The 15,940-nt window shown below is 37.8% G+C and overlaps 1 protein-coding gene across 6 annotated transcripts in view; it reads left to right on the forward strand.

Annotated features, from left to right (window-relative positions):
- The first annotated feature begins 6,072 nt into the window (after positions 1–6,072).
- Positions 6,073–15,940, forward strand: part of LOC134535788 (iduronate 2-sulfatase-like) — a 78,533-nt gene continuing 68,665 nt past the window's right edge. For 2 of the 6 annotated variants that reach the window (XM_063375059.1, XM_063375062.1), the window contains exon 1: positions 6,073–6,237. The gene's annotated coding sequence lies outside the window, so the exon portion shown is untranslated. Of the gene's footprint in view, positions 6,238–6,391; positions 6,516–8,209; positions 8,284–10,800; positions 10,845–15,940 lie in introns of those variants that run through there. The other 4 variants (XM_063375061.1, XM_063375058.1, XM_063375057.1 and 1 more) reach the window with 4 other exon arrangements.

A 15,940-nucleotide genomic window follows, 5' to 3' on the forward strand; every position in this document is an offset into this window, starting at 1 on the left:
TACAACGGTGATACCTAAACTCTAATGTGACAGATTACACTTAGACGAACAACTATTTCACTACTACATAACACTTAATAAACTGGGCTAGTGGCATGTAGGCCCGTGTCTCAGGCGACTCTACGTGATACCTAGAAGTGTCCCAGGGACTGATTCGTTATTACGTTCGATGGCACGTGTCGCCTGCTGGCTGCCCCGTGCAGGCCAAAACTAAGTAGCCGGTAAGCTAAGTTGGGGCGTGAAGCGCCGACGTAAAGTCTCGTAAACTTCCCACAGTACTTACGTATTACGTAGGACACTCATCTTGGAGCACTGATTTAATTAAGTTAAATACCTCATGGTAGATTGAGGCCGACCACGGAACTGTACGTAAAAGTTTGAAAAGATATTACACTATTGAAAACTACATGTCGGTGAAAGCAAAGGTTGATGGTTCCGCACTGCGCGCAGGCTGCCGGCCTGTCGGAGTTTCTGAAGGACACTCACGGTGTCGCCGCGCGCGACCCCCCTCCCCGCCAGCCCTCCCTCGGAAACGTGTGAATTTCGCGGGAAACTGAACCGGCCAGGTTCGGGACAAATCGCACAGTAAAACATGATTTTGCAAGGACTGAAATATTAATTGATGAAAAATAATGTTAAATAAAACCTGTGAAAATTATACATAAATTAATTTGTTGTAGTGTGGCGGAGGGATATGCCACACTCGGCCGGATCCTTCCGCCGGCGCAGCACTCGTTGCATGGCGTTCGCCTTGTCGCACGAACTACACTTTGCTGCGCGCACGAGCGCGTTCGGTGCACAAGCTTTTGCGAGATGTTGATGAGGCCTAGCGGTCTATGCGACATAGAGTATCATTGGCGGTCGGCGTCAACATAATCAGAACCCTTCACGCAGCCCAAAGTCATAACTTAATAAAACTAACAGGCATCTGTCCAACAACCTCATACATCTCTACACTTATCATGAACAAAATAATTCCCATAGATTACCAAATAAGAGACCGTAATATAATATATAAACTTAAAACATATAAGAAACCCATCGAAGACATGTACACAATAATAGAAAATAATGATAAAATATCTCTTTGATAAAAGCATAAGAATCTCTTCTTAATCTGAATCTTGTGGATGTTCCAAGTTACGTGCAGAAGTAGTAGATGCAACAGCCAATAACTCTCTTTGTCTTATATTTCTTTCCTCTTCATGTAATTGTCTTTCCCTAGATTTCTCTTCTTTGTCCGGCAATTTTTTTTCTACGCTATCCAAGCAACTTGGTTGACCAAATATCTCTGTTTCTTCACAAATGCTGTCTTCCTCTATTCAGGGCCGTTTTATGAGAATGGGAGGCCTGGGGCAACAATTTTCCGAGGCCCCCTCCTTTTTTATTGTAGTGATAATTTTCAGATATGAAAAACTCATATTTAACATATTTATGCAGGGAAAACAAAATAATGTATAACAACAAATTTTCTAGTTGAAATGTAGAAATATTTCATAGCCAACACCAACCCCCAATATTTCTCTGCTTCATTTACGAAAGTCTTAAATCGTTCTCAAATATTTACACAATTTTATGAGTTGCAGATCCCGACCAATCAAAATTACATATTTATTAAATCACTTTGCAATAAACTTCTTCCTTGCCTTTTTAGCAGCAAACAAGTTAATGAGTCCATCAAATGAAATGCTGTTTACAAGATCATGTTCTGTATAAATCACCGCTAACGAGTTTAATCTCTCTTGTGACATGGTAGGTCGGAATTGATTCTTCAGAACTGACAGTTTTGAAAATGATCTTTCACTTTCACAGTTTGTGATTGGTAGTGTCAAATACAAGCGCAGTGCTATTGATACATTTGGAAATACATCAATTATATCACTGTTATATAAGTGCTGCAAAACCTTTTGTGGAGTGAATGATGTAACGCTGTCTTCAACTTGTTGCTCTCTGAGAAATGATGATAAGTGTAATAATTCATTTGTAATAACAGGCTGCAGATCCTTTCTGTATTTTCTGACCAACTCAGTAGCACTACATTTGAGTTCATCTTCACTTGCTGTAGTTAAGTTACAAAGAAACCCAAATGTTGAGGCAATATCTTTGTAGGAAGCAACTCTCTTCTCCAGTTCCATGCGGAGCTTCTCAGCAATGCATAGAAATGTGGAAATTCTGAAATTCTCGCGGGATGTTACAACAGTTGAAAGTTCGTCTTTTCCATCCAAAAACTTTTTATTTTTGGTAGATCTAGTATCTACAAAAGTTTGTAACACATGGTTGCTTAGTTGTGTTCCTTTAACTTCAATTTCATAAAAATTATTTTGCAAATCGGAAACAAAATCTTTCAAAGAATTCATCAGTTGATGACCATCGAGTCCAGGCTTCTGTAGATGCTTGGTTACTGCACCGAATCTTCCATAATGTCGTATCAAAAAACGGCCATAAAAGCAAATTCTAAATATTGCATTTTCTTCATGAGGGAGTTCACTTCCATCCTTGTGACTTGCGTTTCATTTTTGTCGTTGAACATATCATTAAATGCACAGAAAATCTCATCATAATGAATGACGAGAGTTTTCAATTCTTCTTCTCTGCATGACCACTTTGTTTCTGACAAGCTCTTGACAGTGATTTTTGGCTTTCCGCTATTTCCTGTGCTTTACGAAATAACTCCTTCAAGAACTGACCACGTGTGAGTGGAAGCAGTGAAAAATGAGTACAGCTTTTCTAAAAACAGAAACAGTTTTGTTGCATTAATACATTCACCAACGCTGTTTTTTCCTACTAAGTTTACTGAATGTGCTGCACATGGAACATACAGCACAGAGCTGTTTATTGATTTAATGTGCGCTTGTAGGCCCTCATATTTTCCTGACATGTTGGCTGCATTATCATAGCTCTGACCTCGGCAATCCTGGATATCATTGTTGTTGTCTTTTAGAGTACAGGTTACAACTTCACTTAAATTTCTTCCTGTGTGTCTGTAAATTGGAATGGAACACAAAAACCTTTCCTAAATGTTACTGTTAAGGCAGTATCTAAACACAAAAGATAACTGATCTGTATGGGAAACATCAGGTGTAGAATCAACTATCAGTGAATAATATTTGGCCTGTCTAATCTCATTTAGCATGTGTTTCCGAACTTCGTTGCCCATTAGCTCAATGAATTCTTCACATATATCAGAAGAAATATACGATACATGACCTTTTCCTTTGTTCCCATGTATCCTTAAATGTTCTTGTAAAAAAAGGATCAAACTGAGCAAGGAGTTCCGAAATTCCTAGGTCATTACCATTACGAGGTGATCCAAGCATCTGATTATCACCACGAAAAGGAAGACCACGACTGCACAAAAATTTTACAACTGCCACTGCTCTAACAAGAACATTCTTCCAGTAATTTGTCTCAGTCACTTGTGCATCTAAATGTGATGAAATTGAAATTTTCTTATTTTTTCTTGAAACCCATTTTAAAGAACATGCTCCCTCAATTTTTCTTCTGTTTTCTTCCAATTAGAAAAATCATTTACAAATTTTGATAGTTTAAAATTACTGAAAAGTTTTCACGCAAAGCAAAACACATTTCCCGCACATTTAGAGTACAATAACATTTTATCTCCTGTCACTCTCCATTTTCAAGAACTCTCACAAATGCAGATGATGTTAGTTGACGAGTTTTTTTTGGATATTGCCTAGCAGAAGCTGTGTAGTCTCCATCATTATTACAAAAAAAAGTCCGGCCCCTTATCAACACAATAACTAATCATTTCGTCAGTGATATTGCCAGGCCATGCCGCATGATCTTGCTGGATTTCTTCTATTAACACTGCACTATCAAACTCTACACTTCTTACAGTCCTAGCACAGTTTCTAGAAGTTATGGGAATTTTTGGAGTTGTGTTAATAAGATTACAATTATCTATTTTAGTTACTTCTGTGTTTTCTTTAACTTCATCAGAGCTTGAAAGTGGTAAAGTCAAAGGCAACTTACCATCACAATCACATGGTTCTAGTGTTTGAGGAGGTTCATGGACCGGCGTCGATGTCGGTGACTTACTCAGTAGTTATAAATAACACCATACAAGTTACAGCACGGTGTGGTTTTATTGTGGAATCATGCTTAACAAAACTAAATAAATAAGTATCTAAATTGAAAGACAAGTTATTATTCCGCCAGATATAAAATGGGAATTCACTTTAAATAATGATATATTTTTTTGATAAAATTTGAGGCCCCCTTGAATGTGAGGCCCGGGGCAAATGCCCCTTTTGCCCCCCCCCCCCCTAGACGCGGCCCTGCCTCTATTCTTATTCTTTCAAAGGCATCAGCATGTGCAATATCAAATAAGTTGTCCACATATTTTTTTAAATTATTTTCATGGTTCTTAAAAGTTTCCTGAATTTTCTTACAAGTTTTTAGCAGGTCTCTCCATAACATGATATAAAATGAGTTTCTCCATGCAGTTGGAAAACCCTTTGTGGGAATTCCTGCTTTTTCCCAAAATATAATGCACTACCTAATAACAAGATCAGCTTGAATTCGCGATTATTATAAAACAAGACAGCGAGTACTTGTGAATTAGTCTGTAATTTTGCACCATTTATTTGATGGCTGGGCAGTCCAGTAAGAAAAATACTTTTTTATCACTCCGTGATTCAACTGACATATTTATGCTAACAGTAACAGCGTAGTTATAATACAAAAATTACGCAAGAAGTGTCAAATAAAACACGTAGTTACAGAAAAAATATTGTAATAGGGACAATATAGGCAACTCGTAAGAAATACGAGAGACAAGTGATGTCGGCGAACCTGGCGGCGTTGAGTGCAACTACTTTTTTTTAAATGTATTCAAATGCGGACAAAATGTCCAAGCTCCCGCCCAATTGCATAGTAGTCTTTCTACTCTGTCCAACTCTTCTTCCAGAACCATCCTTCTGTTTCCTGTAACCAACCTGCTTGTAATTAATGCATGAAATTTGCATCCCGCATGTCAGTGCCCGGGGTTTTCAGTGTGTCTACGCAGGTTTTACCTGGGCCCAACTTATCTAGTGAGGGGAGTTAGTCATGACTAAAATGTTGCCATGGCTGGCCAATCCCCTCCTAGCACATGATGCATGCTTCCTCTCCTGCATGGTTCATAACCTGCATGCTTACAGCGTATAGGCTTCGGCCTGAGATGCACTTAGAGTCTTCCCTTCCCAGACCCCTCCCAAATACACTTAGTTATTAGTTAGGCTAGGGGGAAAAAAAAAAGAAAATTTAGGGGATATGCATCAAAAAATATGAAATTCCAAATTTAAGGGACACCCTAGTGTCCACCTAACAATAAAAGGAACCTAAAGTTGATGAATTTGTCTAGTGGGTTTTAAAAAGTCTACTTACGGAAATTCAACCAATGTAGCAAACCAATAAACTTCAAAATAAAATATACAATAAATCTTGCTTAAGACATTCCTGCACAATATGTTTTCCTGCCTATTATATTCACAAAATTACATATTACAAAAAGATGTCGGAGTGTGGCCCTTTGCAATGCCACAGATTTTCCCTGATAAATGTTTTGAGAGTTATTACCCAGGTGGATCTAAGCGTGATCTCAGAGACTGCCTTCCCTCATGTAAATATGTATACAAAGAGACATAAAACACATTTTACTTGTACTTTCTTGAGGAGTTAGATCTTGCATAAGTTTGTATACACCCAGACTAGAGTGAGTTTAATGGTTTAATAACTACCACATACTTCTTAAATTTAAAATGAACACATTTTAATTGAGCTTTTTTTTACATTAAATAAAATAAATATTACATAAATACATAACTGAAAAACTTTGTGAACATAATAAAAATTCATATAAAAAATTATTAATCACAACAAACTATAAATAATATGTTGTTAAATATAATAAACTAAAAGAAAAGTGTTTTTTAAATATTCTATAATTTTTTTTAAACTCAAAAACAATTGACTGTACAATGTAAATAATTACACAATATTAAATAATCTTAAACCAACAACTTAAATAGTGTATATATATTTGCAATCATTATTGTCCAGCACAGTACATTTATCACATAAAAGTATTCATCTGCTATCATACAGTGCAAATAATGTTGAAATTTATTTATATTTATCAACATTTGAAAAGCTTTCAACACAAAACCACTAGAGATGGACGAGAGAGTAAGTTTTTGGCTCGAGAAGAGCCAAGGCGAATTCGGTAATAATAAGGTATTTGTGAAGATACAAATTTTCCAATAACAAATAGCTTATTATAGGATTCAATTTTTAATACTAACACTTTAAAATATTCATTATTCATAAGTTTATTGAGTGTAGTGAAGATTCTGTACATGCACAGCAGATTATTTGCTGCATTTATCTATGCCTAATCAGCCACTAATAAAAATAATAAAAAAAATTGTTATGGTTCTTTTTACCATAACATTACACTAAATATTAAGTCCTTGAATGTCAAGCCAAGGTCAAAGTTGCAGAATTTTTCTTAGGTAATTATTGTAAAAATTAGCTTTAATAAAAAATTAATAGAAACTTTAAAAACATACTAAGCTTCAATATCCTGTAAATGGGGCATTATGATATTACAAAACTTTTACCTGAGAATTACATTACTTATGTTTGTTAATGTAAATGTACTATTAGCACCACACTAAATTTGATATATGTATTCTACGTGAGTATCATTTGTGTAGTGTGAATAAGGAGGGTATAATAATCAAGTGAACCAATTTTATAATTTTAAAAATAAGCCCAAATTTCATAAAAAAAAATTGTTTTTGTTAATGTGACAACTATTGTGTGTTCTTTAATGCTATTACATCATTACATGTATTTATTAAACACAAGGGTAGTTTGATTAATTACTTGGTTTAATATCAAGGAAAACTATTTGAGTTTCTTAACGTACTTTATTTTTCGAAACAGTACCCTTGTTCAATGCCCTTGCCCCAATGTTTCACCAGCTTCGCGATTTCTTCATGGGAATGAGTTTCTTTGAGGCTTACAAAATACTCAATTACTTCCTGTATGAACATTTCATTTGAAAGAAATTTCATACCTGCCAAGTTGAGTTTCGAAAATAAATGGTAGTCCAAGAGGGCTAGATCTGGTGAGTAGGCAGGATGCAGAAGCAGTTAAAATCGTAGCTCGACCAATTTTTTCTGAGCAACATGGCGCTCTGTCTGATGAAACACTTTTTGCTTTTGCCATTTCAAGGCGTTTCTCTGCTATCATCACCTTTTATCGGTCCAAAAGTGATGCATAATATTCTCCGATATTCTTCCTTTACAAGGAAGTTAATTCCTTTTGCTGCCATATAAATTGACACCATCACTTTTTCAGCAAACAGAACGCATTTCACATATTTGGAGCTGGATCGCCATGTCCCCATCCACTGTCATGATTGCTGTTACACTCCTGGGATATAGTGGTAGGCCTGTGAGAAGCTTCAACTAAGCGAATCAATCAAAGCTCTTTTTTATATTTGATCTGACTTCGCCAGGAAATTTTCTGTTTGTTTTATTTGAATCTTTGGTTGTGATGCAAAGCTTCGCATCTGATGTGAAGCTTTGCATTTTTGCAAACCAATAAAACAATGGAAGCCTATGATTTGCTCATAAATACATTTAGTTAATAGCTAGATTGGAATGACTAGGAATCATAATTAAGTGGAAGGACAGTTAAGACAATTTGATTAATATTATGTAAGATGGTTTTAAAATATTTTCAATCTTGCAAAAAAATGTTTATAATTTATTGGTTTAGCCAGAAGACTGGCTAATTCAGTTCAGTTATATTCACCACATTGTTATTACATTAAAATATACAATCTCATACAAAATTTAAGACCTTTCACCCCCACGGATTCAGAAAAACTCATAGCTGTGAATGATTAAAGTCAAGAAATATTTTGTGGTTTTGAGAGTAAAAAAAATTAGAACATATTTTTTGTCATTTTCATATCTGTTTTTCTAGTTTTTAATGATTTTTACCCTACCATTTCCATAGAATTCAATTGCCCTCCCAAAATCAGTTTTTTTTTTCTTTCAAAAACTAGCCTGAATTGAAATAATACCCTTTGTAATATAATCTATTAACATCAGAAGGACTCTAAAATACCATTTAGATTTTTTTCCCGGAAAACTCACTATTTTTAACAATTACATTGGTTTCTGGTTTGTAGCTGCATCCAAGGCGAATATATCACCAATGTTTCGGTCAACATTGCAGTCACCATCACTAGGGTAGAATTACCAGGTACTCTGATAACTCAGAATTGTTTTTTCTTCCCCCTTTTCTGCCATTTTTTGTGTGGCATATGCTTGTGCGTAGCCACAAAAATTTGGATTCTGAGGTAAAATTTTTAGTTTTAGATTTATTTTTATGTAATTATTTAACTTTTAAGTTATGTTTATATTAGATGATAATTGTGATAAGCTAGTATACATTTAAAATCAAATAAGTGTGTAATCGCAAGATGTTAAAAGGCATGCGGTGTGTGTGCGATAAAACAAAGACGAAATAGACGAAGTGGTTTATCTCGCAGGCAGCCAGCTGAGTCGCAGAGATGGAGTGTCTGAGTGAGACAGCTGTGGCTTTTGCATTTGGGCGGCACATGAGAGAGAATGTGGTCATGTCATACTGCTTGTAAAAATGTTTTATATGAGTATGTATGTTGGTTAGGCCCGGAACAAAGTTGAATTTTGTTAAACGTAATGAAGTTCTACTTTAAGTACGATGTGGCTATGGTGAATGCCCAGTGATAATGCTGCGTTGTTGATATTCACAATGGAAGATTTTGCGAATATTACTAATCATCGGCAGTGTACTGGGTGATTGGAAATGTACCTTAAGTTTTGATGGCATGTCCAGATTACACCTTTTGGTAATGGGCCAGTTTAGTCTGTAACATATTTGCTAAATATGCCTTTAAAATTGTAAGGGCTTTGGACGAGAGACCTGCACCAGCTATAATCAGCATATTCAAGTGTACCCCGTAACCTTAAAATGTGTTGTGGCAGACCAAGATTTTACAGATACTGAACTTACTTCTTTTTTTTTTAATTAGGGCTTTAGGGTAACTTTTAATAACTTTTCTCAGAGATGTTTACAACATGGAAAAACATATCGGAGAGTGCCAGCAACATATAAGTACTTAAATAGCAGAAAAAATTATTTCAAGACCCAAACTTTTAAAGACTACTTAACTAGGACTGAGACTAGTAAAATTTTGTATTTGTATTAAGCTAGTCACATGCTAACCCCCAAAAAATAATATGGGTAGTTTAATGTATCTAAATAAGGTTTTGATTTTTTGAAAATTTTATTAATAATAATGTACCAAGGTTATGATTGTAATAAATATTTATTGTACCTGCAGTAATTTTAAAATGGTGGTACCATATAATATTTATTATTCAAAATATTTTAGGGCCTGTGAGCACTGGCTTTACAAGTTAACTATTTATTGTCTATTTAATGAAATGTTTAGTATCTTATTTTGGTAAAAAATGGTTGTGATTAAGAGTAATATTAGTATGCTCTTGTGTAATAAACTCAAACTCATTGTTTATTGTTTAATGGTATTAAAGAGTTTTAATCTGCATTTTCTTTTTGAATTGCTACAAAATGCTATGAGTCCACTTTAAAATTTAGCTCTGCATTTGTTGATAATTAATGAGTTCATTAATTTGTTTGCTCACATAGGTGTTAAGCTAAGAGTTAGTCCAAGGAAAGGTACTCTGAGGGAAGGTATCCATTCTTTTTGAGGGAAGGTGACCGCTTCTCTTTAGACTTGTTAATATTTATGAGAAGCAAGGAAAACCTTAGTTCTATGCCACACACACACAAACTACTTGCAAGCCCTGAATAGTTAACATATCCACGTTCATCAAATATAATGTAAACTTGTGATAGAAAAGGCAAGTAAACAGTGAATTACTTTTAGAATTTGCCTTTTTTTAAATTTACAATAGTGCCAGTACTTCTGAATCGAGCTACTGTGAATGCAAGCATAAGTTAGAAAATTAGAACACAGTTTATAGAAGAAGCTATGAGACAAAAAACTTTGTCTCCATAACTTAATTTCAAACAACCGACCCATGTCAAGAAAGAATTACTGGTAATAGTTAATTCCTTGCCACCTGTCTGGGAATACAAGAGCTCTCATTTTTGGAGCGTTCTACAACCAGGAAGTAAAACTGCCATTAGCTTTGCCTCTATGACAGTACAAATGTAAAATATCACATTTGAAAATCTGTTTACTGTATAGTTGAAGAACTTACTTCAGCATTTTATTCTGCAAAAATAAATAAATTTGAGCATTATTTATTAGCTAAGGTAATAATTAAATTTTATCAGCATTCCAGTTGCCAATTACGTAAGCCAAACAGCTGCTACATTCAGCCAAATGTTTTCACTTACCAAGATAAGAACTTTCAGTTGTACAGCTCAATGAGGGTAGGTAAGATGAAAAAATTTTTCGGGTTCAGGAAATCTGATATTAAATTTTTTGGAAAAAACAAAAATCCAACTTTTGCAGATACCATATATATTCTATAAAAGGCAAAAATTACGTAGCTTACTGTAAACATTCCGTATGTATTAGTTTTCTAAAATCTATTCAGGGCCTATAAAAAAATTTAAAAAAAACAAGATGCTGGCACTATGCCATAATGCTTATGCCAGTACATACTTAAGAAATTACATAGAAAAAACATGATTTAAAATTACATCTTTAAGGTTGATATCGATGTTCTGTTACAAATGTTTTAGTAAAATGCACTGCATAGCAGCAACCAGTTAAACAGCATCAGCAGGTAAGGAGTATTGAAGTGAATTTAGTTATTTCACTTTTTCTTTGACTTTCGCTTGTGTGCCATGTCCCCCAGCTTGGCCTTGAGCTTGCGCTCCGCAAAGCCGTTGTACTACCACAAAGTGTCCGTACAGACATTTAATTCTTATTTAAATGTATTTTCAGTATTATTTATATACTTTCTTTTGTTTGAATTAACCTTCTCTCGTGTCAATGTATTTTTACGAGCACGCTATTGTTGATTTACCTTAACTTGAAAAACACTATAGGTCTAACCTGAAAACAAGAACTTATAATAAGTATTTTGAACCTTATTATTATGAACTTATTTTTCCTATGTATTGTTGGAAGTCCTACTAATTTTCCATGTATGTTTCATCCTGTTCACATTTTTTATTTGGAATCTTATTGTTTTTCGAGATATTACTTACCTGTGATTTAACACTATTGTTGTGACCGAAGGCCATGAGATGCTGCTCTGGATCTCCCAGACAGGGTCTTCACGGGATTCGGCAGCACCGGAACAGGAAGTAGATTAAAAATTGAGTTGGAAGGTTTTTTTTGGGTTACCACGTATAGGCTGAGGCCTAACGCCTTGGTGATTTAAAATCTATAAAATATGGTTTTCTTGTTATTGTTGCTTATATGGTGTAATGTAAAATTGTGCATCTAGACCCAGACATCGACAGTGAGTAAAGTTGTTCTGGAACTAAGGAAATTATTTTAGATGAAAATTGACTTAAGTTTCACTAGTAAAGGTACGCCATAAGCAAATAGCGTCGCCATTGTACTAAGCAAGGGGCTTATAGCAAAAGTGATTTTACGCCCGCGTTAATTGTTGAACTGTACCGTCACGTAAACTATGTAACCTTAAACATTATTTGGAACGAAGATCAAATATTTTTGGCTGTTTTTTAAAGAGAAGTACGTTTTCCGAACACTCAGTGGTCCTTCAGATCGATTAAAAATTGCTTCTACTGAGTAATGCCGTGTACCTTAAGTAACTATTATTTTCTGTTTTCGTTATAACTATCTCTTTGAATTTAAACTGTATTAAAGTATCTACAAACATTTGAAATTTATCTGTGCCTCCGTATCTCCCAATGAGTTTAGCTACAATTAGACTCCAGAAGGGATTGATCACATGTAAATTTTAAATATTCAAAATAATTATAATATATTATTTTTTTTTTTTTGCTCAGAAATAAAGCCTGTAAAATATAATAAATTTTCTACTAATCCTCAATTACGTCATACACCAAAGAGAATTGTAAACTTAATGTAAGATTTTCATGTTTATTAATCTTAATATTGTTTAAGTAAGATTTTGAAGGTTTTCAGTAATAATTATTTGGTTCTGTGTGTCAGTGTTTTGTTGTTAGTGAAAGTGTTTGCTGTGTTTTGCCTCCTGTTTATAGTCATTTTATATACCATTTCCACCTTCACAACTACATTTTCATTCAGACTGCTCTTAATTTTAAATAATAAATCTTCCACCATTAAATATTTTTGTTTCTCTCATCATAATTATCTTGTTATTTCTTTTTCTAACTGCATTCCTACCAGTATACTATAGTATAGGGTTCCATAGCATACTGACCATATCATTTACAGTTTATCAGCAACAGGAGTCATTCGTTGTTGGCTCATTTATTTTAATGTATTTAGTGTTCAAGGGTTTTAGTACAAATTAGTTTTAAATATGTCAACGAGTCATCAACACCACAGATTAAACATTTTCTTCACCTCTGTGGTATCACCTACCATACTCAAGTATTAATTCTGTAAGCTGAAGTATAAGGTTAAGTTCCGAGCTCAGAAAAAAAATAAAAAAAAATATATATATATATAGGAGGAGTGGGGACTGCCCAGAAGGGGAAGTGGCGCCCGCAACGTGGTGGCTCCGAAGAAATAGTGCCGAACATAGCAACTTCAAGAGTAAGTGTGCATTCTACGTGTTGGCACCAGGGAAACGACTTCTCTACTGTTGTACTCCAAAATGTCATTCAACAAGGTGTATGAGTTGAGGAACCGGTCTGAGACCAGCAGTAATGTGGGCGAGACTGCACCACCTGTGCCAGGCCAGGAACATACGACCACAGCACAGGCCTGCCAACAAGAAAAGTACGAGCAGGTGTACCAACATCTACTGGATGTACAGCCTGGACAGGACACACAGTCCTATGTAGCTGTACCTGAAGGTATACTGGTCCTCACTGAACACAACACGCCGGAGAGGTGTGAAACCAACAGGGAAGGTGGGACAGCAGCAGCCACACCTGCAGCTGCTACTGAAGAGGAAAAGGCACCAGCAGGGGAATCGGATATGTCTGCCCCCACCACTCCTACAGGTGACATACCATCGGCTGATTTAACCAGCATCTTGCTGATGTTGCAACGTATGAATAGCAAGATGGACACCAATGCCCAGAACATGAGTGAAAAGATTGATGCAGTCGCGGGGCAACTGGACGCTAACCTCTGCGAGTTAAAGAGTGAGCTGAATATAAGGATAGAGAGCTTAGATCGCCAGCTGCAAACAGGCCTCAGTGACCTGGAGGTACGATTGGATGCCAGACTGCAAGAGCAATCTCAGTCAGTGGGACAGCTCGCCAGTCAAGTGCAAACACAGCAGGAAAGGGTGGAAAACTTGGAATCCCACACCACGTCTCTGATTAGATCTGTGGACCGAGTACGGATGGAGGGACAGGGCCAGTCGCAAGTGATCCACCAGAGGCTCGAACGCATTGAAGAAACCACAGTCACTCTACAGGCAAGAATTGAAACTGTTGAGTCAGGAGCAAGAGCAGCCGCCGAACAAGCTGCACAGGCATGTGCCAGCGCTCTCCAGCAACAAGTCCAACAGCGAGTGGAAGAGCTGCACAGCAGGATGGCGACAACAAACACCTCCATGACCGAGCTACCCAGCCTGCAGCCTGCAGTGACAGCCAGCCAAGACTCACCACCACCCCCAGCTATCTCACCACTTGTCACACCACCTCATCCTACCCCATCGTGCAGCACCCCACATCTTGACCAAGCCGCATTACTGCATCATCCAGCCAAACATTGGGCCGAGTCCATGCCCATGTTCTCTGGCAAGTCATTGGAGAACCCAGTCAGATTCCTCAATAAATTTGAGGAATACGCAAAGACTTTCTCATTAAGTGACAGTGAAAAATTGAAGTGCCTGAATGTAGCACTCAAAAGCACTGCTTTTTTCTGGTGGGAGCTCCAGAGCCTACATATCACCTCCTACGAACAGTTCAGAGAAAAGTTCAGAGCACAGTTCTGGAACTTAAAAGTGCAAGGCAATTTGAGGGCCCAATTGCACACGGACCGGTTTGACTGTCGCAAGGGGAGTAGCCTGGAAGCTCACATTTCAGCTGTGTATGAGCGTACCCGGTACTTAGATATAACCATGTCAGATGATGAGTTCATAGCAACCATGTTGACACAGCTCCCACTTGCCTACCAGATCCAGATGTCGGGACACACATACAGAGATGTCACCGAATTCCGAGATCATGTTCTGGCAGTAGACAAGCTGCAGAAGCTGCAGCGAGGGCAAGAAGCTAAGGATGAGGCTGAACGAACACCTCAGCAGCCTCCCAGTAAAAATGTGCCAGTGCACAATTACTGGCAAAATCGGCCCAGGGATGACCGCCAGGCAAATGTGCACACCCTGACATGGGAGAGGTCAGGTAAAAATGACGAGTACCTCAGCCAAGGGCAGCAAGGGAAAAATCACAAGGGCAAGTACAACCGCAAAAGCAATCGTAACAAGCCCTACCACAAAACTACCTGGTGGTCAAGCAAGCAGACCTGCAGCGACGGTGAGGAGGACCCCAACAGCCAGTTCCAGGGGAAGACATCAACTGAACGGCCACCCAGGAAGTTCACCTACCCGCAGCGCTACGCCGAGTCAGATGGTGAGGCTGACTACCATCACCAGGGCCAGAAGCGGTTTTATTCTGACTACGCTAGTGGGAAACCTTACTTCCGCCCGCCACACCGCAAGACCCCTGCCAGTCCAGAGAGAAGCTGCAGACCACAGTATCACACCGGCTCATCTGGCGGCATCCAAAATCATTTTCCATACCCACCACCCTCATTCTCATCGCAAGACAATTCCCAGCCTCAACAGGGCTACTTCCAGCGCAATGCGCCAGTGAATCCTGTTGCTGCAGAGTTTCAGGCAGCAGTAAACAGGGCTTCTAATGGTCCAAGTAATTGGACAGGGCCTAACCCAGCAGGTTCAGCTGCCCAGCAGTGCAGCCAGAACAACCAGGATAGAGCGTTAAACTAGAACGGGTCAGGTTTGCATCGCCCCGAACTCATACCCGCTATCCAGAGCCTACATGTCACCCCTTATGAAGCTCTGTATCTGGATAGATCGGTGGCGATCGACCCGCTCTATATGCCCAAATTTGACATGGAAACTGATCAGGCAGAACTACCCACAGGTAGTGAGGTAGAACAGTTGATCAACGACCGCCTACAGTCTGAGGCGCAAGCAAGGCAAAGAAGGAAGAGTGCTTCTAAAATCAAGCAGTTCAGTATAGGAGACCTAGTGTTATGCAGGAGTGCAAGCGGGAGCAAGAAGTGGGACCATGTTACCAAGAAGTTGTTCTTGCTGTTCAAGGGACCCTATGTGGTCATAAACAGAATTCACAACAACTGCTATGAGTTGGCAGACCCTGCCACCAACATCATCATAGGCAGGTATAACCTAACCCAACTAAGGGCCTACCACAAGACTATTGTCCCACAGTAACATGTGTTGTTTGTGTGTTAGCTAGTATAATTGTTTTTTTTCCATGTGAAGTATAGAAACAACATTGGTGTACATGTTGTCTACACTGTGTAGTCCTATGTGATCAAGGACCTGTACATCGAACACTGTTAAGTGTGTGAAGCTCAATGTTTCGTGTCCAAGTCAGGACCTGTGCTAGCCAAGGTTGTACGGTATGCTGTATTTGTTAGTGTAAGGAAATGCACTAGTCTGGTAGCCTGATGAGCTTAAAACCAGTGTGTTGTCTCGTGACGGTCTAAGACTAAGGCTCTGCCGCACTGGGATTTGTTGTCCAGCACTAACCT

The sequence above is a fragment of the Bacillus rossius genome, chromosome 10 (assembly GCF_032445375.1).
Source record: "Bacillus rossius redtenbacheri isolate Brsri chromosome 10, Brsri_v3, whole genome shotgun sequence".
In the NCBI taxonomy this organism is placed as follows: domain Eukaryota; kingdom Metazoa; phylum Arthropoda; class Insecta; order Phasmatodea; family Bacillidae; genus Bacillus; species Bacillus rossius.